The sequence below is a fragment of the Saimiri boliviensis genome, chromosome 11 (assembly GCF_048565385.1).
Source record: "Saimiri boliviensis isolate mSaiBol1 chromosome 11, mSaiBol1.pri, whole genome shotgun sequence".
Taxonomy (NCBI): Eukaryota; Metazoa; Chordata; class Mammalia; order Primates; family Cebidae; genus Saimiri; species Saimiri boliviensis.
In genome coordinates, this window is record NC_133459.1 from 72086022 (window position 1) to 72101928 (window position 15907).

The window sequence follows — 15907 nt, forward strand, 5'->3', positions numbered from 1 at the left end:
AGGATTTTTTGAATTAGGCTTCAAAGGCACAGGAAATAAAAGCAAAAATAGACAAATGGGATTACCCCAAACTGAAAAGCTGCTTCAAAGCAAAGGAACCAATCAGCAGAGAGAAGAGCCAAACTTATAATCTGCAAACTTGCTAAATTTGTAATTTGTTTGTTTAAACAGCTAATGGCTATATAGGAAATTACTTGAATTTTCTATGTAGAACATGATGTCATCTGCAAATAGAAATAATTATACTACTTCCTTATTAATTTGGATGGCTTTTCTTTTCTTCTCTTGTTTGAGTGTATTGACTAACACCTCCAGCAAAGGTTTAATAGAAATGGCAAGAACAAGCACTTCTGTCTTGTAACTAATCTTAGGAAGAATGCATTTGGTCTTTCAATATTAAGCAAGCATGTTTGAAGTCTTTTCTTTGTATATGTTTTTCATCCGATTGAAGTATTTTCTTTTATTCTGAGTTTTTAGGCTTGTAAAATGTTTTTGGAATTTATCAACTACTTTTTCTGTGTCTAATGAAATAATCATGTAGTTTGTCATTCTATTGATATGGTGGTATTACATTTTAAATTTTGGATGTTAAATTAACCTTGTATTCTTGGTATACAATTTTGTCATAATGTATAATGCTTATATCACTTAATTCAGGTCAAGAACATTTTTTTCAGAATACGTGTTTCTATATACATAAGCAATATGAGTTTGTGGATTTCTTTGGTTGTTTTATTTTGGAATCAGTGTAATACTGGTGTCACAGAATGTGTTAAAAATTGTTCCCTTCTCTACCACTTCTTCTCCCTTCTACTTCTTTTCTTTCTTTTCTTTTCTTTTTTTTGAATATTTTATAAACGATTGGTATTAATTCCTCTTTAAATATTTTCTGGAATTCACCAATGAAGCCATCTGTTTTTGGTTGAATAATGGTTCCCAAAATATCAGGTTCTAGTCAGAGGAACCTGTAAATGTTACCTCATTAGGAAATAGAGTCTTTGCAGATATGACTAAGTTAAGGATCTTGAGATGAGACAATAGAAGATTATCTGGAAATGTCCTAAATACCATCACAGATATCCTTTTGAGAAAAGGTAGAGGAAGTGTACATACACATACAGAAGAAAGGATGGTAAAGTGAAGATAGATGCAGACATAGAGGTGAAGTGTTCTCAAGCACAGGAATACTGGCATCTCTCAGAGGCTTTATAAAGAGGCAAGGAGAGACTCTCCCCCAGATCCTCCAGGGGAAATGTGGCCCTGCTGATAGCTTCACTTCAGCCGACTGAAAGTGATGTTAAATTACTGGAACCCCAATTGTGAGATAATGATTTTCGGCTGTTTTAAGCCACAAAATCTGGGGTAATTTTATAGCAGTTACAGGAAATTAATATATCACCTGAGACTCGGCTTTTATTTTTGGAAAAATGATTTAAAGAATTAATTAAATTTCTTTGTTGTAGGGTTCAGGTTTTCTATTTCTTTTTAGGTTCATTTGTGTATTTTTTTGTATTTCTTGGAAAGTGTTCATTTCATCTAACATAAAATTTATTTGCATGTTGTTCATTGTATTCCTTTATCATCCTTTTTAATTTCTGGAAATTTGGTGGTAATGCCTCTAGTTTTATTTCTGTCTAGTAATCTGACTCTTCTTCTTTTCTTCTTCTTCACCATTTTTTCTTAAGGTGGTAGGTTAGATTATATATTTGAAGTATTTTTGCATTTTTAATAGAGGTGTTTATAGATATAAATTTCATTCTCTGCACTGCTTTAGCTTTACCTCATAGTTTTTTTTTTGTTTTCATTCACCTAGCTATATTTTCTAATGTCATTTGTAATTTTTTTCTCTGATCCATTTGTTATTGGAGAGGGTGTAGCTGGGTGTGATGGTGCATGACTATAGTCCCAGCTACTAGAGATCACTTGAGCCCAGGAGCTTGAGTTCACAGTGGGCAATATAGCAAGACACCCTCTCAGAAAAACAAAAAAAAAATCAGGTAGAAGGAACATCTGCCACCAGGGGACCAGGACATCAGGAATACTGATGCACTCCAAGCAGATCTTCAGAAGAAAGGCATTGAGAGTGGACAGAGGAAGGAAATACATGCTGGGCTGAAAGGGCAAGAAGCTGGGACCTCTGCATGAAGCTACCACACATCAGGAGTCATTTTGGCTTCCAATGACTTCTGGGGAAGGGGTGAGTTGAGCAGGTCTTCCACACAGGCCTCTGGAATTCTGGCAGCAGGAGATGTCACAACTTTCAAGGACACTTGAGCTAGCAGAGAAAGCTGCTTTGAGAAATGGAGGGACAGGACTTGATCTGATACACAACTTCAGCAAAGTTTCAGGATATAAAATCAATGTACAAAAATTAATAACATCCTTATACACCAACAACATCCATGCTGACAGTCAAATCAAGAATTCAATTCCATTCACAATAGCCACAAAAAAATGAAATACCTAGGAATACAGCTAACCTGTGTGGTGAAAGATCTCTCTAATGAGAATTACAAAACACTGCTCAAAAAAAAATTCCATATTCATTGATGGGAAGAATCAACATTGTTAAAATGATCATATTGGCCAAAGCAATTAGCAGATTCAATATTCAATGCTATTCCTATCAAATTATCAATGACATTCCTCATTGAATTCAAATACTTTTATATTCATATGGAACCAAACTACAGGCTGAATATCCAAAGGAATCCTAAACAAAAAGAACAGCTGGAGGCATCATATTACCTGACTTCAAATTATACTACATTTGTAGAAAATTAAAACGTGACCCCTTCCTTATACCATATACAAAAATAAACTCAAAATATATTAAAGACTTAAATGTAGAACCTAAAACCACTAAAACCCTGAAGGAAAACCTAGGAAATACCATTCTGGACATGGTACTAGGCAAAGATTTCATGATCAAGATGGCAAAAGCAACTGCAACAAAAACAAAAATTGACAAATGAGGTTGGGCGTGGTGGCTTACATCAGTAGTCCCAGCACTTTGGGAGGCTTAGTCCAGTGAATTGCTTGAGTTCAGGAATTGGAGACTAGGCTGCACAACTTAGTGAGACCCTGCATCTATAAATAATATAAATATTAGCCAGGCTTAGTGGCACAACTATTAGAGACACTGAGGTGGCAGGATTCCTTGAGTCTGGGAGGCAGAACTAGTAGGGAGCTGAGATTATACTACTGCATTCCAGCCTGAGTAACAGAGTGAGACTTTTTCTCAAAAGAAAATAAAATTGACCAATGGAACTTAAACTAAAAAGCTTCTTCTGCAGAGCAAAATAAATTTTCAACAAAGTAAACAGACAACCTACAGAATGGGAGTAACTATTTGCAAACTCTCAATTCAACAAAGGTTTAGAATCCAAAACCTATAGGGAACTTAAGCAAATATACAAGTGAAAAACAGTCCCATTAAAAATTGGGCAAAGGAGATGAAAAGACACTTTTCAAAAGAAGACATGCATATGATCAGCAAGCATATGAAACTATGCTCAATATCACTAACAATTAGAGTAATGCAAATCAAAACCACAGTGAGATAACATCTCACACCAGTCAGAATGGCTATTACTAAAAAGTCAAAAACCAACAGATGCTGGTGAGGTTGCAGGGGAAAGGGAAGGCTTATACACTGCCGATGGAAATATAAATTAGTTCACCCATTGTAGAAAGCTGTTTGGAAATTTCAGAAAGAACTTATAACAGAATGAGTACTCAAAGAAACAGAAATCATAGTGCTATTCACAGTAGTAAAGACACGGAATCAACTTAAATGTCCATCAACAGTAGACTGGATAAATAAAATGTACATATGCAACATGGAATACCATGCAGCCATGAAAAGGAAAAAGATCACATCCTTTGCAGTAATACAGATAGAACTGTAGGCTATTATCCTGAGCCAATTAACACAGAAACAGAAAGCCAAATAACACATGATCTCATGTGTAAGTGGGAGCTAAACATCAAGTATATAGGGATACAACAAAGGGAACAACAGACATTGTGCCCTACTTGAAGGTGGTGGGTGGGAGAAGGGTGACGAACAAAAAATTACCTATTGGATACTATGCTTATTACCTGGGTGAGGAAATAATCTGTATATCAAATCCATACATCATATAATTTATATATATAGTAAACATCAATATGTTCCCTTGAATCTAAAGGTTAAAAATAAGAAATAAAAGCAATTAAAGAAAACAGACACTCAAGTAGTCCTAAAATAACAATCACTACCATAAAAAAAATCCAGCAATAGAAAAAATCCAAAAACAAAAAATTGAGGAACAGCGTTGTCTAATTTTCACATATTTGTGTATCTGTGAGATTTCAAAATTTTCTATCATTGATTTTTAATTTAATCTCATAATGTACAAAGAATATGTTTTGTATCATTTCCATCTTTTAAAATTCATTGATTCTTTCTTTTCATAACCTGGTATACTTGCATATGGTTTAAACTGAAAAATATTCTATGCACACTTGAGAAGAATGCGTATTCTGCTATCGATGAGTGGTTCCTTCAGTGTGACTACTTTAAATTGTTGATCAAATCTTCTAGGTCTATTTGGATCTTCTACACATGAATCCTTTACTGAAAGTGAAATATAAATGTCTCCAATTCTTGCTGTTGTATTGTCTATTTATCTCTTCAATTCTGTCAGATTTTGCTGTCAATTCGGGGTTTCTATTGTTAGGTGCATGTATTTTTATATTCATTGTATATTCCTAAAGTGTTGACTCTTTCATTATTGTCACATGCCACTCTTTATTTCTAGCAACACTGCTTTTTCGTGTTAACTTTTTGACTGATGTTAATATAGTCCCTCCTGTTCTCTGATGATTGCTGTTTGCATGATATCATTTTCCAACATTTTACTTTTAAATTATATGAAACCCTAAATCTAAAGTGTGTTTGCTTTAAAAAATATGTAGGTGGATTGTTTTTTAATTAAATCTGGCAGCATATCTTTTCATTGGAACTTTATCAAATCACATTTATCTTAATATGGTGTGTGAATATTTTCTATGGCACCATTTAAATTCTTTTAATGATTGTTAAATTTTATTTTTGAGCTACATTCTTTGGGGTCACTCTAGGACTTGCAATAGATATGTATCTTAAGTTAACAAAATGACATGAGATTTGCAGTAAATTCCAGTAAAATATGAAAACTTTACTCTTACAAATGTCATTCCCTACTTTTGTGCATATATAGATACTATTATATAATGTATAATGTCTATATATGGTAAAAACAAAACAATACATTTTTGTAATTATACTATATATTTAGAAAACTGACAAAAAGTGGAGAGCAAGTATATATAGTCATAGAGTTTATTAGCTTTTTTATTTACCAATTTTTATACTTTCTATTTCTTTCTGTAGGCTTGTTACTATCTCACATCATTTCATTACTCCAATATAGCTTTGTTCCATCTGCCTCCTTTATGCTGTTATTACCTAATATATTACATTTCTATATGTTATATGGCCAACAATGTAATTACATATACATATTGTTTTATTCAGCTGTTTTTAAAGTAAGTTAAAAGAGAAAAGGAGAAGACATGTGCAATTTTATTGTGTTTTATAATTGTTGACTGTATTACCCTTATTAGCATTCTTTGCTCTTTCATTTGGATTTGAAATACTGTTTGGTGTCACTAGCTTTCAACCCATAGAACTTTCTTTCATATTTCTTCTAAGGCAAATCTTTTGGCAGTGATATCTCTCAGCTTTCATTTATCTTGGAATGTTTTTATTTCAACTTCATTCCTCTAGGAATGCCTTTATTTCACCTTATTTTTGAAAGATAGTTTTTCTGGATTTAAGAATCCCAGTCAATAGTTTTCTTCTATTTCCAGCATTTTGATGTCATCCCAATGCCTTCTGGCCTCATTATATCTGATGAGCGGTAAGTTATTATTCTCATTGGAGTTCCTTGCATGTAATGAATTGTTTCTCTCTTACTACTTTCAAAATTCTACCTTTATATTTGGTTCTTAATATTTTGATTATAATGTGTCTGTATGGAAATATTTTTGTGTTTATCTTATCTGATGTTTGTTGATATTCTTAAATGTGTGAAATACAGTTTATCATCAAATTTGGAAAGTAAATATTTTTTGAATAATTTTTCTTTCTCCTTTGTCTCTTTTCTTCATCTAGTTCTCCCATTATATTTGGCTACTTAATATTCTCCTATATTTCTCCAAGGCTTTGTTCACTGTACTTATAATCAAAGAACTTCACACTATTTCAAGATAGCTGGCACTAAAGAAGTGTCTTAGTACAACCAAACCAATTAATTTTATTAACTTCTTTATTCAAAAAGTTCAACAAATGCTTATCTCAGCTTATATTTGCATATCTTTAATGAAGGAAGTGACTAATTCTTAAGTATTTCATTTGGATTTTATGCTGGTCTAATTTTAAGAAAATTTTATGTTAAGGAACAGTCTTCCCTTGTTTTGATTCCAAGTCCCCTTAGCATCATAATTACCCTTCTCTATAAAAGCTTCTGTTGGTTATAATCATTCTGAAAGATGAATCATAATCCTAAGAGACCTGATATCAGAGTAAAATAGTAGGTTTTTTATCTCACTGTAGATGCATCAATTCATAAGGCCAAAGATATCAGCTATTGAAGAGGTACAAAATACACTGTTCCTTCATAGATAGCTTGAGGTCACTTAAAAGTTGAATGCTTTTGCATGAATTTGCTTTAAATCATGTATCGCTTAATCTGTGTTTAAATAGATTTTTTTCAAATGACAGACTTATACGTCTTAAAAATTTTATCTTCCTGGTTTTAGTTCTTTGTTTCAGTCTAAATATTTGTAATTTTGTTTTTTTTATTAAATATTACCTCACTCGTCTGGCCTTATAAAATGTATAATCATGCTGTTTGTATTTTATTCTAGGTATTTCTTAAAAATAATGTAATAAATGAAAGATATTGAGATGAGATAGCCGTTTAATAAGCTAGCTCCAAGTTAACTTTGATGCATTTACAATTGTTGTTAAACAAGATTATTCAACTATATAAAACCTGAGGCCAGGTGTGATGGCTCATATCTGTAATCCCAGAACTTTGGGAGGCCAAGCCAGGTGGATCACCTGAGGTGAAGAATTAGAGACCAGCCTGACCAACATAGTGAAACCCCATCTCTACTAAAAATACAAAATTAGCTGGGCATGGCGGCACATGCCTGTAATCCCAGCTACCTGAGAGGCTGAGGTGGGAGAATCACTTGAACCCAGGAAGTACAGGTTGCAGTAAGCCAAGATGGCACCATTGCACTCCAGCCAGGGCAATAAGAGTGAAACTCCATCTTAAAAACAAAATCATTCTGTTGGTTGCTGGTTCACTCTATGGATAGTTTCTTTTGCTGTGCAGAAGCTCTTAAGTTTAATTAGATTCCATTTGTTGATTTTGGCTTTTGTTGTCATTGCTTTTGGTGTTTTAGTCATGAAGCTCTTTCCCATGCCTATGTCCTGAATGGCATTGCCTAGGTTTTCTTCCAGGGTTTTTATGGTATTAGGCCTCATGTTTAAATCTTTATCTAGCATTAATTTTTGTATAAGATGTAAGGAAGGGATCCAGTTTCAGTTTTCTGCATATGGCTAGCCAGTTTTCCCAACACTATTTATTAAATAGGGAATTCTTTCCCCATTGCTTGTTTTTGTCAGGTTTGTCAAAAATTAGATGGTTGTAGTTGTGTGGAATTCTTTCTGAGACCTCTGTTCTGTTCCACTGGTCCATATCTCTGTTTTGGTACCAGTACCATGCTGTTTTGATTACTGTAGCCTTGTAATATGGTTTGAAGCCAGTTAATGTGATGCCTCCAGCCTATTTTTTTTTTTCCTTAGGATTGTCTTGGCTATGTGGGCTCTAATTAAACTTAAGAGCTTCTGCAAAGCAAAAGAAACTATCAATAGAGTGAATCAGCAACCAACAGAAAGGGAAAAAAAAATTTGCAATCTACCCTTCTGACAAAGGGCTACTATCCAGAATCTACAAAAACTTAAACAAATTTACAAGAAAAAAAAATACAACCCCATCAAAAAGTGGGCAAAGCATATGAACAGACACTTTCAAAATAAGACATTTATGCAGCCAACAAACATATGAAAAAAAGCTCATCATCACTGGTGATTAGAGAAATGCAAATCAAAATCACATTGAGATATCACCTCACACCAGTTAGAATGGCAATCATTAAAAAATCAGGAGACAAAAGATGCTGAGGAGGATGTGGAGACATAGAAACACTTTTACACTGTTGGTGGGAGTATACATTAGTTCAACCATTGTGAAAGACAGTGTGGCAATTCCTCAAGGATCTAGAAATAGAAATACCATTTGACCCAGCAATCCCATTACTGGGTATATACTCAAAGGATTATAAATCATTTTACTATAAATATACATGCACAAATATGTTTATTTTGGCACTGTTTACAATAGCAAAGACTTGGAACCAACCCAAATGCCTATCATTGATAGACTGGATAAAGAAAATGTGGCACATATACACAATGGAATACTAGGCAGCCATAAAAAAGAATGAGTTCATGTACTTTGCAGGGACATGTATGAAACTGGAAACCATCATTCTCAGGAAACTGACACAAGAACAGAAAACCAAACACCACATGTTCTCACTCATAGGTGGGTGTTGAACAATGAGAACACATGGACACAGAGAGGGGAACATCACACACTGGGGCCTGGGGGGTGGGGGCTAGGGGAGAAAAAACATGGGGTGGGAGGATTGGGGAGGGATAGTATTAGAAGAAATACCTAGGGTAGATGATGGGGCGATGGATGCAGCAAACCACCACCATGGCACGTGTATACCTATGTAACAAACTGCATTATCTGCACATGTACCCCAGAACTTAAAGTATAATAAAACAAAACAAAACTGTAAAACTGTACCCATGCCTAAATATTTTCTATTTAGTCCAAGATTATTATGAAAATCTCTTAAATTCAAAGATCTCTAAATTCAAGACAGCCTGTATAAACATTATGTAAATTATTATATTAACACCAATAATAACAATTAGATTTATTTGATGTAATGTGTACTTAATAATCCCCTATGGGTTTCTATTTCTTACCACTTTTCTTTCTAACTTCTGGATACATTTTGATATAATCACAGCTAATTTTTAAAACACATTTCAGTTATATGGGTATATGAGGTCTAATAATACCAATAACAGCAGCAGCAGCAGCTAACATTTATTAACAATTATTTTGTTTTAGATATTTTCCTTAGAAATTGAGTATACACCATGTCCTAAACTTTATGTCAAGTGCTATTCATGCATTCTCTCACTTAATTTTCATAGCCTACTTATGAAATACATGCTTTTATTATATCAATTTCATTATGTTTTAAAAAAGACCATCACCATGGTTGGTATAAAAGTCAAGATAATTAATGGCTAACAAAACAAAGGTTGATTTCTTGCTCATGCAAACCTAAAATGGATGGGGCAGTCTTTCTTCATAATGTAGCTAAACCATTTGAAACATAAGCTCTTTAGGGACTCTAACGCAAAGAAATAAAGACAATGGTGTGCTTAGCCCAGAAGTGACACACTTACTTTGAGTCAGAATTTATTAACCAGTAACAAATCACGTGGCCCCCAACCAAATTTATGGAAAGCTAGAAAATGTAGAGAAACAGTGGAATACTTGGTAAGAACAAAATTACTGCCACAGTTCGCCAAAGATCCTTTGATCCCTTTTCCTCAAACATAGAACATACTCCTAAAAAAAGACAACTGAAATCCCATCAAGTCCAGAATCTCTATGTGTTCAGTATCTCTCAATCAGACTTGGATAAGGTTTTAGTCTAGAGACTTATGAATTGAAAGAAAAGTCATCTGCTTTCTGTCCCACCCATTTATATGTATACTGAATATACATGGGTGAAACAGGGAAAGAGTAACCACAATTGGAACCACACACTTTGTGGACTTCTCTTACCTTTAGGTATAGATAGTTCCTCAATAAGTCCTTGATTCTGCTCTCTGTGTGGAGTTCTGCCTTCTGAAGGTGTGGAGAATTAGGGAATTGCCTACCTTGGAGGCTGCAAAACCTTTCTCTGTGCACTTTTTAATGCTGAAGACTAGGGACTCAAGTATATATTTACTTCTTGAATGCTTAAAGGTATTTTAGGCTAAAATTCTCTGGTAATACCTTTCCCTTAAAATTGTAGATATCTGATCTATTTTCTACTGTGAGTTACATATGTCATTGATCACACCCAAAATTCTTTTGGAGTCATATGTAGTTTTCATATCTGCTTTTTTTTTCTTAATTTTTTCCCACAACTCACTCTCTAATGATTTAATGGAAGTTACTATAAATGTGGAATAATAGGTGGAAAGCCCATATGCTTAATCTAAACTCTGCTGTGAGTCATCATTTTCACTTAAGAAGTTTGGGCCTTTGTCTAAAAGACTTGCTAAATTTATTGTCTTACTATCTGTGATTTAGAAGTAGACAGCTTTCCAAATGTGCAAGGCCTAATTTTGGAGCTCTTCACTTTCTTTTGTCTTACAAACTAGCTACTTTACTGAGCTCTCTTCTTGCTGTAAGGTAACTTGCCAAACATAGTCAAGTACAACCAACACGCAGAATCAATATTCCATCTTCCAGCTTCTTCCCTTAGAGACATAAATTAGTGGCCACATAGTTTGCCTTCCAAGTTATCACAGGGAAATTCTTTGCTACTAAACAACTTGAATGGCCATCTTTGCATCCCGTGATATCAATTTTCTCACCTCCTATAACTAATCACAAAGATCAGGCCATATTTTAGGTTTTTTGTTTTTAATTTCTATATTCAACAGCATAATTAATCCTAACTTCCCTCACAGATTAACCCTATAATCTCAATAGTTTAGCACATTGAAGATTTCTTTATTTCTCATCTAAGAACCAATGTGGGTCAGGAGGACCTTGCAGCTCTATTAATGGAACATATGGCCTCTAAGATCTGCACAGCAGGGAAATAGAATGATTCTCTTAATTGCTTTCACTCTGAAGTGATCACTTTTACTTTTGCTCACAATCAAGTAGAGAGACTGATCACAATTTTTACATAATTGCATGGGAAGCTGAGCAATGCAGAGGAGAACATGGAATATATGATATTAGTGCTTACGATTACAAAATAAATTCAAATAAATCTGATTTAAATTACACCTTCACCCTCTCTGTTCTCAGGAGTAAAAGTAATTAAAATTAAAAAGTAAGTAAAAAGCAATTTGAAATACTACATAGATACAAAAACAAAATACATTTTTGGTTTGTTTGCTTGTTTGTTTTAATTTAACATCTGGTAGCAAAAATTTCTAGTTTTATATGCCTGAGTATGCTCTAATTGCTCATCTAACGTAATTTAGTTGATACTATTTTCTATCCCAGACTAAAATTCAACCATTCCAGAAAACAATTTAGGAGAATGGTGAAAAAAAAAAAAAAGGGCTGCTAAAATTGTGTAAAGCACAAGTGAATTGAAATCAGCAAGATGTGATAAATTGGATGAATTTGGAAGAAAAATGTTGGAGGCAGAAAACGTAATGTGTTTCAGTGAAAACCATAAAATCACCTTTAGAGTCTTCATTTCAGACATAAGTGGATTTGGAGCTAGACAAAGTATATAATGAAGGTAAAATAACCGAAGATTGCATAAATCTGATCACAGGCACTTTGATACAATGACCCTCAAATAATTAAACTTTTGACCTTTTTTTTCTGAATAGGGAGTAGCAGTTTTGTTCTCAGAAATATATTTTATGTAGCAGGCACTTTCTGGAAAGCATTTGAATTTACTTCTTCATAACTGTATCTGAAATATAAGGAGTACTCTGAAATAGCTACAGAAGTTTGGCCCATTCTCCAGCTGTACTTACTATAAAGAGTTAAAAATCACTAACAGAACACACACTTATAAGGTACCAATGTCAGTCTTGTACGCCACATCTTTTCAGTATAATCTAAGAAATTTGTATTTTAATTTCTAATACTAAAAATGCCTCTTACAGCAGCAGATGAAATAGGTATTCATGCATTATTTTTAAATCTCTGACCTACAGTGTTATATCATTTTTGTAGAGAAAAATACAAAAACTTGGATAAGCAATATAAAATAAAACTAGGAGAAATCATAGCTTTAACTTAAAGAGGATAAAAGCATCTATTATTACAAACTAGCTAATTAATAAAACAGGAATTTTTGATAATTATAACAAAATCAATCAGCAGCTAAGATGTCACAAGTCAATTAACATTTATTTGGTAATATAAATGAGAATATAATATCCATCCTTAGTCACAAGTTACGAGCAGGTGCATGAAGACCTTAAACTTCATTAACTTCCAAAATTTCCACTCAAAGTTGTATTGTCATCCTTACAATCATATGCAAGCTCCATGACAGTAGGATTTTATATGCCCTAGTTGAATTTTGAATGCCTAGGGCTGATAAAAATATTTATGTAGTATCACTAATCATTAAAGAAAATGCAAATCAAAACCACAATGAAATGCCATCTCACACCAGTCAGAATGGTTATTATTAAAAAGTTTAAAAACAACAGACACTGGCAAGGCTGTGGAGAAAAGGAAAGATTTATACACTGTGGATGGAAATGTAAATTAGTTCAGCCATTGTGGAAAGCAGTTTGGTGATTTCTGAAATAACTTAAAACAGAATTACTATTTGGCCTAGCAATCCCATTATAAGGTGTATACCCAAAGGAATATAAATTGTTCTATCACAACTATACAAATAGTATACTTATATAGTTTTGTTAGATAAGTAAATTGCTTGTATGTATATGTAACTATCTATCATCTATCTGTCTAGTTATGTATAGTTACATAATTTTTTAGAGACAGAGTCCTGTGTCATTCAGGCTAAAGTACTATAGCATGATCATAGCTCACTGTAACCTTGAACTCTTGGGCTTAAGTGTTCCTTCTACTTTGTCCTCCCAAAGCTCTGAGATTACAGGTACAAGCCACCACTCCCTACCAGGATTGCTTCTGTTAAATAAACACAGAGTCTGTGAGATGCGTTCCCTGGAAAATGTCAATAAACGACACAACCCTCTGGAAAATAAAATGAAAATATTTCCTAATGTAACCACTTGCCTCTGTTGGAAGTAAACTCATAATCATCAGTAGAGACTTTATTTTTCTGGGTCAGAAGTCCAGGTTCTCCAAGGAAAAAGAGGACCAGAAAACCACCCTTGATGTCCCTGATGTCTCCCTGTTTTATTTGAGTCTTTTGATTGTATCCTTGATGTTATTAGTACAGTTTCATACTGGGATAAGATCTTTGATTTGTGTCATTCTAATTTGACAATCCAATCATGTTAAACCGATTTATGAAGAAGAAAAAGGCACATATGTTTTGTATAACAATAAAATCTATCATTTAGACTGGAGTGTGTTTAAGACTGAAAGGCACTATTATACATCAGGACAACAGACATTAACTGAGACTCTCTGGGGCCAAACTGAGACATGTAAGGATAGCACAAATAGCATGAGTCCTATTCATTATTGTATTTATCGAATAAATATTTAAAAATTTTGCCAACTTTGAAAGTCTAGGTGAGAAAATGGAATAATATGTTCCCATATAGGAGTTGTAATACTTAGCAATATATTAATTGTTCAGGCTGACCTTATATTAACAATATAAGAATTAGAAAATATATAGAATGTTATTTCTAATTAAAAATTAACAAATATTACTCTTACAGGTAGTTTGATTATCAGCATTATGTTTAGCCACACAAATATTAGTGTTTAAGAATGATACCTTAAAGATGGAATTATGGTAACAGGTGATATGAATAGCACTCAAACTAATTTATGCTCTGTCAGGTTAAGCATTATATATCTCAAGTAAGTCTTAGATAATGTCTAATGTTGAGGAATAACTCAAGGAATGAAGATACAAAAATGTGCAAGATATGTAATTGATAATATCAGACCCATTACTTACTGAGATGAGCTTTTCTTGGATATTTTAGAGGCAAAATATTAGCTAGTTATGTGATTCTGGTTCTTATCAACTAATTTAAGAACCATGGATGGGCTTTGGTGATTCCATGAACCTCTTAAAATTTAAACAAAATGCTTTTGTGCTCATATATGTGTTTTTTTTTAATGGAGAGAGATTAATTTTTTATCATGTTCTTAAATGTGTGGGCTTGTGAATGAAGAAGAAAAAATAATCAGTGCTCAGGAGAAACAGTAATGAATTTTTGTTGTGTTCTTAAATATGCAGGCTTGTGAACAAAGAAGAAAAAATAATAGTGCTCAGGAGTAATAGTATCTTGGAAATAGATCTGCTGAGAGATGATCCATATTGTGGGGCAATTTATGCTCACATTTATGTTCTGATTATGAAGAGATCTCTAGACTAGTTGGAAGTAGGTACCTATTAGCAGTCTGTACCATTTAAAAAAATATTAATCCATAGCCATTCATCCAAATTCCCTTTATCTTAATAGGCAGGAGTAATATCTAGAATTTATGATATACAGAATTAACTTTAGGTATGAAGTTTTGATTATTCAAATATTTTGACCCTAATGTTCTCTTATAATTTATATATCTATAATAAATTTTCAAAGTATAAATATAACAAAATATTGATTGGCTGGGCATGGTGGCTCACTCCTGTATTCCTAGCACTTTGGGAGGCTGAGGTGGGTGGATCACCTGAGGTCCGGAGTTCAAGACCAGCCTGGCCATCATGGTGAAACCCATCTTTATAAAATATATATATATATCAATAAAAATATCTTTGGTTCATAATTTAGAATTTTTGCCTATCAGAAGTTGATTTCTTTCCTTCAGTGCATTTAGATTATTGTGAGCGTAAAACTTATAAAGTTTAAAATACCTCAGAAGAGTAAAATATTGTCAATGTGTTAATTCTTTACTTCCATTCACTCTTAACCTTCTCCAACATGATTCCTGTCTCTGCTACTTTGTTGAATTTGCTTTTGTCAAGGCCACTATTGACTTCTATGCTTCAGATTCAATAAATACTATTTAGTTTTCATATTCTAAGACCTTTGGCCAGGCGAGGTGGCTCACACTTATAATCCCAGCACTTTGGGAGGCCAAGGCAGGTGATTCCTTGAACTCAGGAGTTCAAGACCAGCCTGGGCAACACGGTTAAACTCTGTCTCTACAAAAAATGCAAAACCAGCTGGGTGTGGTGGCACATGCCTGTGGTTCCAGCTACTTAGGAGGCTGAGGTGGAGGATAGCTTAAGCCTGGGATATCGAGGTTTCACTGAGCCATAATCACTCCACTGCACTCAAGCTTAGGTGACAGAGTGAGCCACTGCCTAAAAACAAATAAACAAAGAAACAAAACAAAAAGACCACACACACAAAGACTTTTCAGCTGGTCTTCAATACAGTTGAACAATCCATTCTTTAAAAAAAAAATTTAAAAAGTTTTATTAAATTAGTACATGTGTATAATAGAGAACTGATGAAATAAAGTCTCCGGCAATGAGGCTCAGACAGAATTTGACCAGTTTATATGCAAAGAAGAGAAAATCAAAAACGATAAATACACCATAATGGGATTTAAAAAAAAAAAAAGGATTTGAATATTTCAGAATTAGGAGAAGCCCTTGAGAAAAATAAAAGCTTCAAATGATTTTACAAAAGTAATTTTATGATTCTTCTCTGAAAGATAATGTTTAATCATGACAAATTTTATCAGAATAAATTTTGTAAAAAGAAAACAAGATCACATTTAAAACTAAAATTTGATCAGCAGTAATATGACAATATGCATTTTATTCA

At 33.5% G+C, this 15907-nt stretch overlaps 1 protein-coding gene across 1 annotated transcript in view; it reads right to left on the reverse strand.

The window, feature by feature from the left end:
• Positions 1 to 15907, reverse strand: part of LRRIQ3 (leucine rich repeats and IQ motif containing 3) — a 146905-nt gene that overhangs the window by 31640 nt on the left and 99358 nt on the right. The gene's annotated exons all lie outside the window — the stretch shown is intronic.